The sequence below is a fragment of the Oncorhynchus nerka genome, linkage group LG6 (genome assembly GCF_034236695.1).
Source record: "Oncorhynchus nerka isolate Pitt River linkage group LG6, Oner_Uvic_2.0, whole genome shotgun sequence".
NCBI lineage: Eukaryota > Metazoa > Chordata > Actinopteri > Salmoniformes > Salmonidae > Oncorhynchus > Oncorhynchus nerka.
The window spans coordinates 50,388,470-50,400,759 of NC_088401.1; the positions used below are offsets into that span (position 1 = coordinate 50,388,470).

At 47.9% G+C, this 12,290-nt stretch overlaps 1 long non-coding RNA gene across 1 annotated transcript; it reads left to right on the forward strand.

The window, feature by feature from the left end:
• The first annotated feature begins 394 nt into the window (after positions 1-394).
• On the forward strand, positions 395-11,943 carry LOC115130559 (uncharacterized). The gene is made up of 9 exons (XR_003863807.2): positions 395-3,430; positions 3,730-6,676; positions 6,791-6,903; positions 7,858-8,227; positions 8,315-8,416; positions 8,777-8,977; positions 9,103-9,165; positions 9,368-9,483; positions 11,191-11,943. It is a non-coding gene; the product is annotated as an uncharacterized LOC115130559 (long non-coding RNA).
• The last annotated feature ends 347 nt before the right edge of the window (positions 11,944-12,290 follow it).

Sequence of the window (12,290 nt, forward strand, 5' to 3'; positions counted from 1 at the left end):
CGTCACCCCGCTCCTCCGCTCTCTCCACTGGCTTCCAGTTGAAGCTCGCATCCGCTACGAGACCATGGTGCTTGCCTACAGAGCTGTGAGGGGAACGGCACCTCAGTACCTCCAGGCTCTGATCAGTCCCTACACCCAAACAAGGGCACTGCGTTCATCCACCTCTGGCCTGCTCGCCTCCCTACCACTGAGGAAGTACAGTTCCTGCGCAGCCCAGTCAAAACTGTTCGCTGCTCTGGCCCCCCAATGGTGGAACAAACTCCCTCACGACGCCAGGACAGCGGAGTCAATCACCACCTTCCGGAGACACCTGAAACCCCACCTCTTTCAGGAATACCTAGGATAGGATAAAGTAATCCTTCTCACCCCCCTTAAAATATTTAGATGCACTATTGTAAAGTGGCTGTTCCACTGGATGTCTTAAGGTGAACGCACCAATTTGTAAGTCGCTCTGGATAAGAGCGTCTGCTAAATGACTTAAATGTAATGTAAATGTAGGTAGCGGTCCTGCTGCTAGGTTGTTGCCCTCCTACGGCCTCCTCCACGTCTCCTGATGTACTGGCCTGTCTCCTGGTAGTGCCTCCATGCTCTGGACACTACGCTGACAGACACAGCAAACCTTCTTGCCACAGCTCGCATTGATGTTCCATCCTGGATGAGCTGCACTACCTGAGCCACTTGTGTGGGTTGTAGACTCCGTCTCATGCTACCACTAGAGTGAAAGCACCGCCAGCATTCAAAAGTGACCAAAACATCAGCCAGGAAGCATAGGAACTGAGAAGTGGTCTGTGGTCCCCACCTGCAGAACCACTCCTTTATTGGGGGTGTCTTGCCTATAATTTCCACCTGTTGTCTATTCCATTTGCACAACAGCATGTGAAATTTATTGTCAATCAGTGTTGCTTCCTAAGTGGACAGTTTGATTTCACTGAAGTGTGATTGACTTGGAGTTACATTGTGTTGTTTAAGTGTTCCCTTTATTTTTTGGAGCAGTGTATTTGTATGAACATAACACGATTCAACAACTGAGACATAAACTGAACAAGTTCCACAGACATGTGACTAACAGAAATTGAATAATGTGTCCTTGAACAAAGGGGGGGTCAAAATCAAAAGGTACAGTCAATATCTGGTGTGGCCACCAGCTGCATTAATTACTGCAGTGCATCTCCTCCTCATGGACTGCACCAGATGTGCCAGTTCTTGCTGTGAGACCCCACTCTTCCCCACTCTTACCCCACTCTTCCACCAAGGCACCTGCAAGTTCCCGGACATTTCTGGGGGGAATGGCCCTAGCCCTCACCCTCCGATCCAACAGGTTCCAGACCTGCTCAATGGGCTCTTCGCTGGCCATGGCAGAACACTGACATTCCTGTCTTGCAGGAAATCACACACAGAATGAGCCGTATGGCTGGTGGCATTGTCATGCTGGAGGGTCATGTCAGGATGAGCCTACAGGAAGGGTACCACATGAGGGAGGAGGATGTCTTCCCTGTAACGCACAGCGTTGAGATTACCTGCAATGACAACGATGATGCTGTGACACACCACCCCAGACCATGACAGACCCTACACATCTAAATCGATCCCACTCCAGAGTACAGGCCTCGGTGTAACGCTAATTTCTTCGGCGATAAACGCAAATCCGACCATCACCCCTGGTGAGACAGAACCGCAACTTATCAGTGAAGAGCACTTTTTGTCAGTCCTGTCTGCTCCAGCGACGGTGGGTTTGTGCACACTGGTTGTTGCAGGTGATGTCTGGTGAGGACCTGCGTTACAACAGGCCTACAAGCCCTCAGTCCAGCCTCTCTCAGCCTTTTGCAGACAGTCTGAGCACTGATGGAGGGATTGTGCGTTCCTGGTGTAACTCAGGCAGGTGTTGTTGCCATCCTGTACCTGTCCCGCAGGTGTGATGTTCTGATGTACCGATCCGGTGTTGATACACCTGGTCTGCCACTGTGAGGACGATCAGCTGTCCATCCTGTCTCCCTGTAGCGCTGTCTTAGGCGTCACACAGTACGGACATTGCAATTTATTGCTCTGGCCACATCTGCAGTCCTTATGCCTCCTTGCAGCATGCCTAAGGCACGTTCACGCAGATGAGCAGGGACCCTGGGGCATCTTTCTTTTGGTGTTTTTCAGAATCAATAGAAAGGCCTCTTTAGTGTCCTAAGTTTTCATTACTGTGACCTTAATTGCCTACCGTCTGTAAGTTGTTAGTGTCTTAACGACCGTTCCACCGGTGCATGTTCATTAATTGTTTATGGTTCATTGAACAAGCATGGGAAACAGTGTTTAAACCCTTTACAATAAAGATCTGTGTAGTTATTTGGATTTTTATTAATTATCTTTGAAAGACAGGGCCCTGAAAAAGAGACATTTTCATTTTTTACTGAGTTTATTATCACATGACTGTATTTGTCTAACTTCAGTTACCCTGACAAAACAAACCCAACACAAATACTTCCTTCTCCAGCTGTGTTGTGCAGTTCTGTGCAGCTGGCACCCCAGACCTCCAGGTTTTGACCCATATAGTGAACCTTCTAGAGCACAGCCTGAGAGACAATGTCAGCTCCTTTACTGAGTCTGAGAGCTTGCTGCACAACAGGTGAGGAGCAGGTGACAGAGACACGGGGATCTCACATCACACAGCTACAACATATGGCCACAACCATATCACATTGCACACACTGTCGTGCTAACATGCAGTTTATCACACGGAATGCTGACACAGTAAGACTGTTTCTTGCCTTTTAGCATGGTATCACTGTTTGTGGGGTTTATTTCTAACATTGCCGTCAGTAAGGTATGTGTGCACACTTCTACTTTCTCTTGGACAGATGACTAGCAAAAATAATTTGACAGTAGGAGGTCTCATCTCTGTTTAATGCTGATGTTATGCTATGCTAATCGTGCGATGCTATGCTAAATGTGCGATGCTATGCTAAATGTGCGATGCTATGCTAAATGTGCGATGCGATGCTAATTGTGCGATGCGATGCTAATTGTGCGATGCGATGCTAATTGTGCGATGCGATGCTAATCGTGCGATGCGATGCTAATCGTGCGATGCGATGCTAATCGTGCGATGCTAATCGTGCGATGCTAATCGTGCGATGCTAATCGTGCGATGCTAATCGTGCTAATTGTGCGATGCGATGCTAATTGTGCGATGCGATGCTAATTGTGCGATGCGATGCTAATTGTGCGATGCGATGCTAATCGTGCGATGCGATGCTAATCGTGCGATGGCATGACAATGTCATGTGATCTAATGAGTCATGTTGTCATCCTGTGCTGGAGCAGAGAGTTGGAGGTGCCAGAGCAGAGCCTGCTACAGAAGGTGGAGGACCTCACAGCACACTCAGTCCTCCACTGTCCCAGCATGCAGCGACTCCACGTACTCAGGGAGGAGGTGCGCTTCATGGTGAGTAGAGACTGTACTGAGCTTTATATTAGCTTCAATGAGACTTACAGAGTGAGAAGTACTCAAATGTATATGTCCTGTAAGCTGTACTGTATATTGTAGTATAAGCCTGTAATTATTGTGTAAGTGTAATTATTGTGTAAGTGTATTGTGAGTGTGGTTTAAATCTAGCATTTCTCAGGTGTAGTGCTATTGTGACTGTAGTCTCCCTCTCTGTTGCATTATATGAGATGTGTATGACATTACTCAGATGTGAGGAGTAACTGTGTCATAGTTCTATCATGACCGGTCCTTCCCAGTACCAGGAGAAGGAGCATAGGAATCGTGTGTGTGGAGGGAGAGGCTACAGTGCTGCCAGGCCCAGCTCCGGGCTAAAGAGAAGGAGATGGGTTGCCAGTCTCAGTACTTTGAGCACTTTAAGAGCCAGCTGCAGCTCAAGTTCGGCCTGGCCAGAGACGAGGAGCAGGGCCTGCAGACCAGAGTCCACCAGCTGGAGAGACATGTTCTGGAGATGTCTGTATCTTCATCCACCAACATAGCCACTGTCAACGCAGCTAGCTTCAACTAACCTGTCATGGTGCCAACGGTACACAGAGTCCCAAAGACTGGCCCACCCAAGGGCGGAAAGAGAGGAGGAGGATGGGGAGGGTGAGGAGGAAAATACACAGTGGAGACGCTACGGACAGCACCTCCAGCAGAAGCAGGGAGAGGATGAAATAGACATAGAGGAAGAAAGAGAGGGGGAGAGAGAGCGCGTGAGGGAGAGGGGGGTGAGGACAGACGGAGCGGCTTCATCCTCAGCCTTCAGGAGGACCTCTGGGCTGTTGGAGGAGCAGGGGCTGGAGGAGCGGAGGGGGCTGTTGGAACAGCTGCAGGATGCGCAGCAGAATGGCCACTTCCTGTCGTGTAAGGTGGAGGAAATGAGGACGGTGGTCCACAGGCTCCAGCTGAATGAGAGCTCCATGACTGAGGAGGTGGAGGAACTGCAAGAGGAGAACCAGAGACTGTAAGAGGCTCAGCCACACCCTGAGACAGATCAACCACAGCCCGGGCTCTACTGACCCCCATCTCTACCCCCAGCCCTAGCTCTGGTGCCAGCCCAGGGACTCCAGCCCCAGCCTGGCTACCGCCCTGCCAAACACCCCTGCCCTGGCTCAACCAGTCCCCTGCCACGTGGACAACACTGACCCAGTGAGTGATGACATTGAAGCTAATGTGGAGTTGACTCTTAATCAGTAGTAGATCTTAAGTCTAAATTGTTGAAGAGTTCGGCCTCAAGAATGTAAAATGAGTACAATTACAAGCAAATTGTACAATGGATTATAATGTGGGATTGTCATGGGTTTAGCTGCACAGTGGAATGTTGATCTGATTAACTACAGAGGAACTAAAGAGTGTGGCTGGCTTGTGTGTTTGAGACTGGGGCCTGGGGGACTGGTGTCTTGGTCCTGGGGGCTTCCCCTCTCTCAACCTGAGAGAGGAGACTGAAGCACTGAGAGAGGCTTACTGGAGCATGGGGGCGACGTGGACTCACTCCGGGACCACAGGGACCAGCTGGAGAGCATGCTCTGACACACACAGGACCAGCTGCACAGGGTGACCGAGGAGAAGGCCCGACTGAAATGTAAACTCAGGAAGCAGGGAGAAACGGGGGGCCTGTGAGGCGGAGCGGGGGTGCTAGCTAGGAGGGAAAAGCATGACAGGAAATGCCCAGGAAAACAGGGTGCCAATTCATAACCTAATTCCCCAGGTTAGCAGAAAGCTTACCACAACTCCAACCCAGAATAATACTACCCTAGTCTTAGCCGATAATGACCTAACCCTGTATGCCTTAGCCCTGGATGACCTAGCTCTAGCTTTGAACCAGGAGAACCAAGGCATAGGGCAGGCGTATCAAGGAGCTCCTGCCCCACATATAGAGCCGGGATAGTAAGGATAGTGAGAGGAAGCTAGAGAGGGAGAGCTGGAGCAGGAGAACCAGGAGCAGGGAGGTCTTATAACCGAGCTAACCAGGAAGACCGAGGATGACCTCAACACTATCATGGAGCTGCAGCAGAGACTGACTGAGAGCGGTCAGCTTGGTCTACAACAGGGTGACCATGGTTTGAGTCAGAGTGTGGTCAAAAGGGTGAGCATGCGGTCGGGTCAGTGTTCGCTCAACAGGGTCAACCCTCGGTAGGGTTCGTGACCAGTCTACAAGGTGATCACACGCCAGGGTCGGTGAATAGTGGTGAACTACAGGTTGACCACACGACCGAGTCAGTTAGGGATCAAAAGGACAGCCATTTGACCACAGAGTTAGTGTCCATGCTGAGAGAGGAGAGCGGCGAGCGAATTGGGTCTCAGTGATCTCAAAGGGGGAAGGGAACAGGTTTCCCCTCTCACTCAGGTGTCAGACAGGGAAACACCGGCCAACGAGCTCCGTGTGGGTTCTGGAAGAAGAACGCGACCGGGTCAATCAGGAACTCTGCGGTTTAAAAGAAGAGCAAGTACAGTTTACAAGGTCTGAAAGATAAGAGACAAGGTGGTATGGTCAATGTGTGGTTTAAAAGAGGAGAGTGACCAGCTAGTTCCGTCAAGGTCTGGACTCCAGGAGGAGAGAGACCAGCTAGTTCAGTCAATGTCTGTTTTCTACAAGGAGAGAGACCAGCTAGTTCCGTCCAATGTCTGGTTTCTACAAGGAGAGAGACCTTCTAGTTCAGTCCAATGTCTGGTTTCCAGGAGGAGAGAGACGAGCTCTCGCAGTCTCTCTTCAGTCAAGAAGATGAGAGACCAACCTAACGAGTCACTCCACAATCTAGAAGAGGAGCGAGACCAGTTGATGCAATCCATGTGGGGTTTAAAGGGACAGAGAGACTAGCTAACACAGACACTCAGCCTTCTGGAGCAGGAGCGAGACAAACTGCCTTCAAACAGAAGACAGAGACCCGGTCAACCAGTTTAAAGAAGAGCGAGAGCAGTTGGTTCAGTCAATGGCTGTTCTGTGCGAACAGAGAGAGCATCTCACAGCCGAGAGAGAGACCAGTTGCAGATGGACGTCGCTCCTTTACGGAATCAGCTACTGTCACAGGGGCGGAGTCACGACCAGCGGGTACTCTGAGAACCACGTTGGCGTGGCAACACACATAGAGGGTGTGGCTACAGAGAGCGGGGTCGCTGCGCCAAAATACGGATGATGACGTCGTTCAGAGAAGTCTGGCCACGGTCTACTCCTACAAGACCATCCGCCTGGGGCAGTCTGCACAGGTATGAGCAAATCTTTGTACTTGTGTGAGTTGTGTGGTTATGTATGTTGGCACTGATGAGTTTCTGTCAGTAGTAATTGTAGTAGTAGCATGGCTAACTTATGTCTGTATCCAGGGAACACTTGGAAGAGGTGACAGGTGGAACAGAGTGAACTGATGGAGGAGATCAAGTCGTTGGGGGCAGAACACAGAAGGTCACGAGACGAACTGGAGAAGAACCAATTGGAGGTGAGCTCTGTTTACTTCCTGTGTCCTCTTGGCCGGTCAGAACAGAATCTGTGTGTGCCGGCTCAGAGGTGGCACCGTGAGCTGAGTGTGTCTGAGGTCAGGCGAGAGGAGGCTGAGAGGAGGTCAGCACACGCAGCCAACGAAGTGAAGAGGAGGTGGAGGAGATGAAGAGGGAGAACCTCACACTGAGAGCAGAAGTACGAATAGAGAAAGTATCCTTCTCTCACTAACCACAGTAATAATGTGATAACCCACTGGCTGTGTCTTTTGTTAGGTGGGGAAGGGGAAGAGGAGACCTGAAGGTCTGGAGAGTTACTAATTTAGGTAGAAGTCATCCTTTTGTACAGATCTAGGATCAGCTTAATACCTTCCCCGAATTCCAAGCCTTACCAATACAAAACTGACCAATGTCAAGGAGAAACTTCATTCTAATCTGATAAGACCACAGCTCCCTGGTTAGAGCGTTAGTGACGTTTGTTCAAAGACATTAGAAGAGAGCTTTTATTACAATCTCTAAAGAGCTGTATTTGTGGTCAGTGGATATCTTTTTTATTGTAATGTGAGCTGTATTTGTGGTGAGTGTATATCTTTTTGATGGTAATTTGTTATTTTTTTGTTATTTCCAGTCAGTGTATTTTGTCTAATGGCTGTTTGTCTCCTCCTCTCCATTACAATGTTCTTCTGAGAAAGAAGAACCAGAGAGGGTGAATGGAGAATTGTGGGTGTCTGTTGGTTGTTTAGAGCTAATAGAGGATTTATTGTTGGATTTGTTTTGACTGACAGCTGTTGTGTCCAATGACAGGCCAAGATGTCATGATTTGGTTTTGATTGACTGATGTTCTGTTCAATGACAAGTGAAGGTTTCATGATTTTACATTTAACATTTTTTTCACAAAGTCCCAATGTAGTCTCCTTACAGATATGTCACCCCCCTTTTTCCCCTTTTCTCCCTAGGATCTCCCTTCCAAGACCAGACACCAGGTTTACTCCAGTCCCCCACCAGGTCAGGGAAACTATCCAGGTTACCCCAAACCTTGCTGCCCTCAACCGACCCAAGCATACCCCCATAACAGCTACCCTTCTACTACTACTACTACTGCCCCTGCTCGGACTGTTAAAGCACGAAGTACCACTACCTCGTTGCAAACTGCCCCTCCAACAATTACCCTTCAAACTACAGCCCTCACTAAAGCTGCCCCCTCCACCTCTGCTCTGCCCCCCACTGAGAGGACATGACTGCCTGATGAGGACCATTGTGTCAAGAAGCTCCTCTCCGACTGCCAACCTGAACAAGCTAAAGCAACCAAACCCAGAGCTGAGCCGGGTAGAGTAGCCCAGACAACATACACTGTTTACTGTACACTTGATGGAAAACATGGGTGTCTGATTGTTTTTTGTCCCGCCCCTTTAGAACCTCCAGCTGAGGTGGGCTCTGTTGAGGTCATCGGGATGGTGGGACAGAGCAGCCTCATGATTGGCTGGATGAGCTGGGCTGCAGCAACGGAACCTTTATGTATGGTTACTGCCTCTCACCTGGGATACAGTAGAATGTAAATAAATGGGTTTTGGTGTTGTCCATTCTATACAGTCCAATGTCTCCGTATGCTGTGCTCATCTCGCGCTCTCTCTTTCTGTCTTTCTCTCTCTTTGTCTTTCTCTCACCCTCTCTTCCTCTTTTTTCTGTCTTTCTGTCTTTTTGTCTTTCTCTTTCACCCTCTCTTCCTCCATTTTTTCTTTTTTCTCTCTCTCTTTCTGTCTTTCTGTCTTTTTGTCTTTCTCTCACCCTCTCTTCCTCCACATTTTTTCTCTCGCTCGTTCTCTCTCTCTCTCGCTCTCACTATATATACTGGACTCCGCCCACACACTGAAACAGTGGTTCCACCCAACCAGTGAATTCTACAGACATGCATGTGTACTTGTACACTCAGTTTACCACCCTGGTGAGAGCAGAGGTCGGACTAGCTGGCCAATCAGAGGCTAGAAGCAGTGCATGCACAAGGGTGAGGGTGCATGGCTATCACCCGATTGACCAGGACCGCAGCCTGGTGACCTCTCACATGAGTGGGGAGAATAGGTGAGAACGGGTGAGACCAAGCAACAGGTAATCAAGTTGCAATGTCTGTGACGTCTAGGAGGAGTAATTCTGTACAGCAACCCTACCCTGACCCAACCATTTCATCTTTCAATGTTTTACTGCAGATTTTCAACCGCACTGTCCAGTTGAAACCTTTCTCACCAGATTCAGAAGCTCAAACGGTAATGGTGTGTGCCTTTTTCAGTTACTGTGTTTCATTGAAATTTGCATGACGAAATAATGAAATGTGATGCATTTGTGATTTTCTATATTAACAGTCGCCTCTTCTAAGCTTCTGTATTAATGTGTGTGTGTGTGTGTGTGTGTGTGTGCTTGCTTGTGACCTGTGTGTTCTCTCTGTGTATGCATATGTGCATGATTGGCGTGCAGCTACAGTCCTCTGGTGGACAGCCCTAAACTCCACCCTAGGAGAGCTGGCCCAGAGAGAGGGAGATACTGTCATGTTGCTAGGCAACCCCCGCAACGACGGCTTCTGTGAGGCCGAGGTGAGCCAATCCCAGCCAGCCGTCATTTACCAATGAACATGCAGCAATCAGCTTGTAGCTTGCACCTTTTTTTATACCAGACCAGCAGTCAAAAGTTTGAGAATGACACAAATATTAATTTCCACAAAGTTTGCTGCTTCAGTGTCTTTAGATATTTTTGTCAGATGTTACTATGGAATACTGAAGTATAATTACAAGCATTTCATAAGTGTCAAAGGCTTTTATTGACAATTACATGAAGCTGAATCAACGAGTCAATATTTGCAGTGTTGACCCTTCTTTTTCAAGACCTCTGCAATCCGTCCTGGCATGCCGTCAATTAACTTCTTGCATAATCAATGCTTGGAGTTTGTCAGAATTTGTGGGTTTTTGTTTGTCCACCCACCTCTTGAAGATTGACCACAAGTTCTCAATGGGATTAAGGTCTGGGGAGTTTCCTGGCCATGGACCCAAAATATCAATGTTTTGTTCCCCGAGCCACTTAGTTATCACTTTTGCCTTATGGCAAGGTGCTCCATCATGCTGGAAAAGGCATTGTTCGTCACCAAACTGTTTCTGGATGGTTGGGAGAAGTTGCTCTCGGAGGATGTGTTGGTACCATTCTTTATTCATGGCTGTGTTCTTAGGCAAAATTGTGAGTGAGCCCACTCCCTTGGCTAAGAAGCAACCCCACACATGAATGTTCTCAGGATGCTTTACTGTTGGCATGACCCAGGACTGATGGTAGTGTTCACCTTGTCTTCTCCGGACAAGCTTTTTTACGGATGCCCCAAACAATTGGAAAGGGGATTCATCAGAGAAAATGACTTTACCCCCGTCCTCAGCAGTCCAATCCCTGTACCTTTTGCAGAATATCAGTCTGTCCCTGATATTTTTCCTGGAGAGAAGTGGCTTCTTTGCTGCTCTTCTTGACACCAGTCCATCCTCAAAGTCTTCGCCTCACTGTGCTTGCAGATGCCTGCTGCCATTCCTGAGCAAGCTATGCACTGGTGGTGCCCCAATCTCGCAACTGAATCAACTTTAGGAGATGGTCCTGGCGCTTGCTGGACTTTCTTGGGCGCCCTGAAGCCTTCATAACAATTGAACCGCTCTCCTTGAAGTTCTTGATGATCCGATAAATGGTTGATTTAGGTGCAATCTTACTGGCAGCAATATCCTTGCCTGTGAAGCCCTTTTTGTGCAAAGCAATGATGATGGCATCCGTTTCCTTGCAGGTAACCATGTTTGACAGACGAAGAACGATGATTCCAAGCACAACCCTCCTTTTTGAAGCTTCCAGTCTTTTATTCAAACTCAATCAGCATGACAGAGTGATCTCCAGCCTTGTCCTCGTCAACACTCACACCTGTGTTAAGGAGAGAATCACTGACATAATGTCAGCTGGTCCTTTTGTGGCAGGGCTGAAATGCAGTGGAAATGTTTTTTGATGATTCAGTTCATTTGCATGGCAAAGAGGGACTTTGCAATTAATTGCAATTCATCTGATCACTCTTCATAACATTCTGGAGTATATGCAAATTGCCATCATACAAACTGAGGCAGCAGACTTTGTGAAAATGTATATTTGTCATTCTCAAAACGTTTGGACACGACTGTAGATACTTTGAGTGGATCTGTGTCCCATATATCTAAATGAGATTACAACAGTGTGTTTCAAGTGAGGGCAGGTGTACTGTAGATAACGTACTGAGTGACTGTGTGTTTCAGGTGAATGGCAGACTAGGTCTGACTCCTGTTGCCTTCCTAGAGGAAGTTATTGATCCAGACAGAAATGTAAGCCCCGAAGGAAGAGATGATAGGCCACTGTGACTGCCAATCAGAGAGAGGGCAAGATGATAGGCCACTGTGACTGCCAATCAGAGAGAGGACAAGATGATGAGCCACTGTGACTGCCAATCAAATGATGCTTCCCTACAGAGAGATTATAGTGGCCAACATTCATGACGTCATCAAACGCTGCCTGCCCGTGACAAAAACATTCATATGTGCTCACAGCCTAAAGTCATCTGAAATGGAAAGCTACACTAAAGCACTAGCCGAAATGTGGGTGTGTTTGTGTGTATGGCCCAGTTTGACATTGTGCTTCTCTAAACGGATGCTTTTAACCTACATCCTGCTCATTGAGATTGTGTCAAATCACCTCTGTTCTTCAAAATCCCCCGCTTTTCTGTGTCTAATCTCTCGTGGACAGACACACTTAACTGGTATCCTAGTGTCTGTCAGCAGGCTGTGGGATGCGACGACTAACGAGGAACTTTGATTCCGGTGCACAGATTTTTCGTCGCTGATTATTTTGGACAAATCACGATTTTACCGCCTTCCATTTTTGGAAGAGGACGGGATATTTGGACCATGGACTTGCCTGTAAATTGCAACTGGAGAGGAGTTAACGGCCTGCGGCCCCTCCGCGTTCTAGTGTTTTTCTAACACATCTGCCCCCAGAACATAATCAAGCGTCTGACACAAGATTTCAGTTTTGGGTTTCCGAGATTATTCTGTATGTGACAAGTGTCAAAAACAAAGGTGGGCCTGAATGATGTGACAACCTGTCTGTCTGACAACCTGTCTAACATTCTGTCCGAAAGCCTCTCTAACATGTTGGTGATATCAAGTGATAATGTTTTACGTGATGATAAAACAAAGTCGTTTTCACAAGGCCATTTTACTTGATCTTTAGACATCAAGCCAAATATGAAAACAAAGCTCCATCCCAAAGACTTTGATATTTCTGTTCCTCGTCGTGACGTTTACAGAAAATGTTTGTTTTTTTGTTGATCCAAGTCAAATCATGAAGTCAATTGTCTGAG